At 27.3% G+C, this 6472-nt stretch overlaps 1 long non-coding RNA gene across 1 annotated transcript; it reads right to left on the bottom strand.

The window, feature by feature from the left end:
• Positions 1-1741: 1741 nt before the first annotated feature.
• Positions 1742-3137, bottom strand: LOC126549599 (uncharacterized). The gene is made up of 2 exons (XR_007603697.1): positions 2805-3137; positions 1742-2055 (listed from the first exon to the last, which is right to left on the bottom strand). It is a non-coding gene; the product is annotated as an uncharacterized LOC126549599 (long non-coding RNA).
• Between the last annotated feature and the right edge of the window lie 3335 nt (positions 3138-6472).

The following is a 6472-nucleotide window of genomic DNA, read 5'->3' as shown; positions in this document are numbered from 1 at the left end:
TAATTAAAAACTCAATAACTTAATTTTTAAAAAAAAATAATAAAATGATAATTATGGAATTAAATAAAAACTATAAGTAATCATTATACATATGAACAGAATTTGTTCATTACAAATAATGCCAATACCCAATAATCACATTATAAACATAATCAGGTAATATATAACTTTACTTAATTATAATTATTTCTTTTGAAAATCTATTAGAAAAAATAAACACCAATAACATTTAAGCATTTCTTAACTTTTGTAAATCATAATTATATTATAATGTTGTAATTAAAATTATTAGAAAAAAAAGTGTATTAAAACAATAATACTGTAAATAAATATCTTATTCCTTCCAGATTATGTTTAATTAATGTAAGTAAATAATGCCATTTTAGTCATCAGGGAATTTAAAAACGCAGTCTCCGTTAACATCTCGGGTTAATCCATCTGTACATTCTTTTATTGGAGCAGTTATGAAAAATCGTGTGTGAACCAAACTCGACTCAGTAGTTGTCTGTTCATTCACGATCACAGCTCTTTCGGTCGTAGTGACACTACTATTTAACTTAGTATACTTCTGCGTTGTATTACTCTTATGAAACTTTTCGGTTTTAGTAGCATTGCTGCCTGATTTATATTTTTTCGTTGTAGTACTCACAGGAAACTGTTTGGAATTTCGTCCTACGGGAGTCAACGTCGTGGTAATGTTGCATTTTATTGTACCGTTGATCCGATGTTGGTGTTTGATGCATTTGAAACTTTTATTGGTCGACGTTTGATGCGCGTGTCTCGCGTATAATGCCGTAACTAAAAAAGTCAACAACAAAATTGACAATTTCATTGTTATGATGTGACACCTTGTGGTGTGTGTGCCGTTTTATCATCAGCTATTTTTGAATAATTTACTGTGTGCGGATCAAACAAGACTGATTTTAAATTATCGCCAATGTGCGCTTTTAATGGCTTTACGTATTTGATTTGCAGCATATAGGTAAATAGTAAAGAAAATGACCCCCTCTTTTTTTAGATAAACTGTTATATAATATTACACGATAATAGTACAATCGATAATAATTTATATTATAGTGGTACCGTGTTTACAATAAATTAGTAGGTATTTAGTTACAGTACCAACGTATCTAATTATTTCATATTGTCTGTGGCATTTTACACAATTTCCACTGTCCAAAGTCAATGTACAATATTGTTATAATATTGTGACGTTGCAACTAACTATATCGCGAATAGAGAATAACAATTATACATCACTTATATATATGACTATACCTATAGAGATAAAAACTATTGTATCAACTCAGTGTACTTTTAAACGAAATTAAAAAATATTTAATTGAAAACATATGAGAGAGAATTTATTAATATACGACAATCATACTTTCAATATTATACTCAAATATATAAGTGCACTTTGCTTTAACGTTTTAAATCATTCCTTTTGAAAATTTTCGCAACTTGAGTTTGGTATTGTTCCCTAATTTTAACCTCACATTAAAAAATTAATTTTTCCCGCTGTTAAACGTGTATCAGTATATCTACAAAGAAATATCTAACCGTTTTAGGAATCCACTAATTATTATAGTGACTAATACACACTATGTACTATGAACATAGTACTACTTGTTCATTGTGTTTATAATTTATAAAAAAATAAATAAATTTTCCTTTGAAAAATAAATTAGTATTGCGACAAGATACTACAAAAATATAAAAATGGTGAAAAATATAGGTATAAGGTATCAATAAATATATATATTATGTAAGTACAAAAATTTCAAATTTCAAAATTCGGTATTTAAATATAGAAATCATAAAGGAAAAAAAATATATTAACAATTATTATTGTAATACCTACCTACAAACTATTTGCACACAAGTATTCTAGCCAACTAGATTTCACAAGGTATATTATAATACCATATTTTCTTAGTTTATCTTAACATGTAATATTTTATATTTTTAATAATAATAATAAAATTACAACACTTGGTCTTTATAAACATAGTTTTCAGTAAATTCCAGGGGCTTTCTCTTCTTATTCATTCCCTGGAAAACACACACATTATCAAATGATTGTTACAAATATTTTACTTAATTTTTACTGTCATTTTTTTACTATCTAGCAACGTTATTAAACACATTTTTAAATATCTGTAATATATAGAATGGCTTTTAATTGTATATAATATAAAAATTATTAATCTAGGTAACTAATTTCTAATTCTTAATTCAAATCAAAATATGTAAAGCATTTGTATACTATACTTAAAGTAAACATCAATCCTTAATTGGCTAAAAAAAAATATTGAAAAAAAATTTGTCATATCAACAATTGATAATCATCACTTATTCAGTCAATATAAATAGTAGAAATAAAAATTGTTCAGCGTTGATAACGATATAATAAATATATATGTTGCTAATTATTAGATATATTAACATTTTAAACAAACAATTCACAAAAAAAAAAAAAAAAATTACAATAAGATAGACATAAATTAATTTTTTTATAATATTGCATTCAGGATTTATTAATTAACGGAAACCATTTTTTTAGACATCCTCAAATTCACTTATGCATTCTCCATTAATGTCTCGAACCATTCCTTCTAAGCACTGCCTTAACTTGGGTTGTATCAATCGAGTTCCGATGTTTATTCTTGGCGTGGTAATTTTAACCTTATCGGAACCGTTAAATTTATTCGCGAAAGAGTACGTTTTATTCCAAATTTTGGGAGCATTTGTTGTAAAACTGTTTTTTTGTGAATACAAAAAATTATTTTTAATTTTTTTACCTTCAGAATTTATTATAATTGGAGTAGTTGACATCCTCAGCCGACTGCTAGGTGAAGTTCGTATTAAATTTCTTCCATTTACTGCCATAGCTATGCAAATAGTTAACAACAATAATACAAAATTCATCGCGATTTATGTAATATACCTAATATGATGCGTTGTATTATTTTATAAACAACATACAATTTTTTAGAAAATGATCTCGTAAATAATATTCACCAAAGCCGTCAGAATGATAACTGATGACTTATAAAATACCAACTGCGATTACAATTTTTTACAATATCACGCGCGCAATAATAATATAATAATATGTAACCATAAATTATTAAGGCATTAATAGTAATAGTAATTAATGTTAATCGAAATATTTGTTTACCGTCATGTATACCACCTTATTAAAATTTTAACTTATAATTGCGTTATTATAGATTTAAAATGGTTTTATCCAATCGGAGTGTATTAAATATTGAAATGTATTTTTCCCATCCACGTTCAAATAAACGCATAAGACTATAGAGAATAAAAAAAAACCTCCGCCAAGGTTAAAATTCCTGAATATTATATATTATTCTCGTCTTTGTTAATTCACATAAAACAAAATCCCCCCACCAATACATTTAACTTAATGTTTCTTCGTGAGAAGTGAATATTATTTCCGACAATTATTATTTCACCTAACACTATTATATTAATTAAATACAAAGATTATAAATTATATGATAGTATGATAAAATAGAAATTATAAAAGAAATAATAGACAATAAACATATTTACTAAATTTCAAATCGCTATAAAATTACAATAGTAATATATTCACAATGCACCACTTTTTAATAAATGTCAAGAATAACAATTATTTTCATTTTCTTTTTAGATTCTGAACGCAGAAATTAATGTATTGATTTTACAATGATGTGTGTTTTATTTTTGTTTTTGTGTCTGTATACCTACACCAAAACTTGTCGAAATAATGCCTCAATTTAAAACTTCAGCAGGGGTGGTTTCCGTAGGCAAATTGAATATTCTTGGTCCATTATAAAGGTCGAAAGTAAGAATTTTATATAATAAAATATAAATAAGTAACAAAATCAAATTAAATTTTTTCAAACGATATCAATCATTAATCACTATTTTAGAGCTCAGATCTAAAAGTATTTAAGCTTATATTATACATGCAAAACAACATTGCTAAAAAAATAAGTCAAACAGTAAAAGTGTATAAGATTTATAAAAATATTATAAATTTACAAACAGTTTTTAGGTACATTGGAAAATTACAAAATACTTAAATACTAAATAGTAAAATAATACCTTATAATCTTTAACGTAATTGCAATAATTGACATAAACTATACATTCTGTACATCCTATGTTTTTTTTAAGTGAATAAATCTATTCTATAATATTAAAATCGTCACGGGCTATCCTTCGGACATTTAGTATTAAACAACTGGGTACATTATATTGTTATATACTTATATTATTATATTATATTACTCTTATATTACATCATTACTACATTCGTATATGAATATATTCACAATAATATCAACCATTTAGTTTAATGTCTGCTCATAAAATAACATATTTTATAATGTATTGCCATCACTTATCGTTGTCGATTCTTGCACAATATGTTTTCTATTGCAGTGAACAATTATAAATTATGATACCTTTACATTGGCACCTCCTATACTCATTTATGGCATTTACTCAAAATAATCTAGCAAAGCGATTTACCCATTTTACCCCATCAGACATGAACCAATCATACGTATAACTACGTGCAATACAGTGGTTGTTAACTATAATAAAAATAATTTAATATTATTGAAAATCTTCTGTCAGTGGAATAAAAACCCGTATATTAAAACTGCAGTATTTTGACAAGAATGATCTGCAGTCTCGCAAAAAGGTCTTTTGTGTATTCGTGTCCTATACTGCCACCCAATAGGGAGTAGCGACGAGGTGCGATGAGCTGGGATGGGGAAGAATGTTTTATGAGCCGAACATAAATCTACAAACGGGGGCGTTTTGATGTATATATACTATACTGGGACCTTAGCGTAGAACTTTGTCCGTCTAATTTTAGTACACTGGAACGGCGGGGAAACCCACCGACTGTTTTCGCCTATACATTTATATATATACACCATACCACAGTATTATTAATCCCGAGGCCTGCTATAGAAAGGTATGGGTGGAAGCTTCCGCTTAAAGTTTATTCAGTACGACCGGACCGGTGCAGTTTCCGGTACAGTCGCCGTCGTCTCGGGGACCCGAAATATTATACACCTACACACCAGCGCTCGTGTATAAACGACAAACAGCTTTATTACAGTATTATACTATACACGAGTTTACTGTATATTATTCACATACATAATACATATTATACATATAATGCATACATACATTTAAAAACTTAGATATTTATATTTATCCAAGCTCGCCCGTAGGTCTGTTAATCGATGTTATGACAATTTTTTTTTTTTTGGTTATTTAAAAAAAAATCTGCGAAAATTGGCACTATAAATATCATATATTATGTGATAATGTTTAATTATAGACATGTATGAGGTGAGAACTTACTAACATGAGTAAGAAACCATCCATTAATGACTCAAAAGTGAATAACAATAAAAAATTTAATCAAATATAATAAATAACATTTTAGTCAAAAATTAATTCAATAAACCGAACTAATAATAAAATAAATTACTACAATAGCGATATAAATATCTAAATATATATTATATTTATATAATACACCTATTATAGACTAACAGACCATTTTAACACTGTTTTTTCGTATACAATGATTTATCGCTGAATTCAATTAATTACTGTGACTTATTCAATAACAATGTTCACTCAACGCCTACTGTATACAACAGAGTGGCTTCCTACTTTCACCCTATTTACAATTTTTACTATTTTTGTCATATTGATTTTTAAGATTTATTTATGTTAAAGACGGTGTATATTACAACCTATATTTCTTTAGTTTCATAATTAAAAACAGATTATTTTTTTCAAATGATATAAGCTATAAATATCGAAATCTAATGTCAATTAAAATGGCTTTTAATTATTAAATATGTATATCTTGCTACTGAAAATAAAAGTATGGGTAGGTAAAGATATCAAAAAAAAAAAAAAAAAATACAAAACAGTAAAAAATAAATATATATATTATATTTTTTTAACACACTTATAACTTTTGAAAATCAAGAGAATTATTAGTGTAGTATAGGCCGATCTTAAGAATCATCTCGCATAAGAATATTCCAGAAAAAATAACTACCCTAGTGTTTTCCCTTATATTATGTTTAAAACACATTATAATAATATAAATACCTATATATTTTACACGCTCGCGTGTTATTTATTATTATTATTATTATTCAAAATACTCGACATATTATGTGTACGACTAGGACGTATATACACACATTACACGCATAATACTATGATACTATGTACAACTATATAAGTATTATTTATATGTATTACGCGGCCGAGAGACCCGAACATTCCAATGACGGTTAATGGCTTATATTATTATTACCGTCATCATCTTTCTCCCCGGGGCTGCGTTTTTTTGTTCCGGCGGCGGCAGCGGCGGCGGACGACGACAAAAACCGGATTGTGCCCCCGCCGC

This window comes from Aphis gossypii, chromosome 2 (assembly GCF_020184175.1).
Source record: "Aphis gossypii isolate Hap1 chromosome 2, ASM2018417v2, whole genome shotgun sequence".
Classification (NCBI taxonomy): domain Eukaryota; kingdom Metazoa; phylum Arthropoda; class Insecta; order Hemiptera; family Aphididae; genus Aphis; species Aphis gossypii.
Note: the sequence above shows the minus strand (reverse complement) of the source record. Positions and strands in the feature narration are given on the sequence as shown.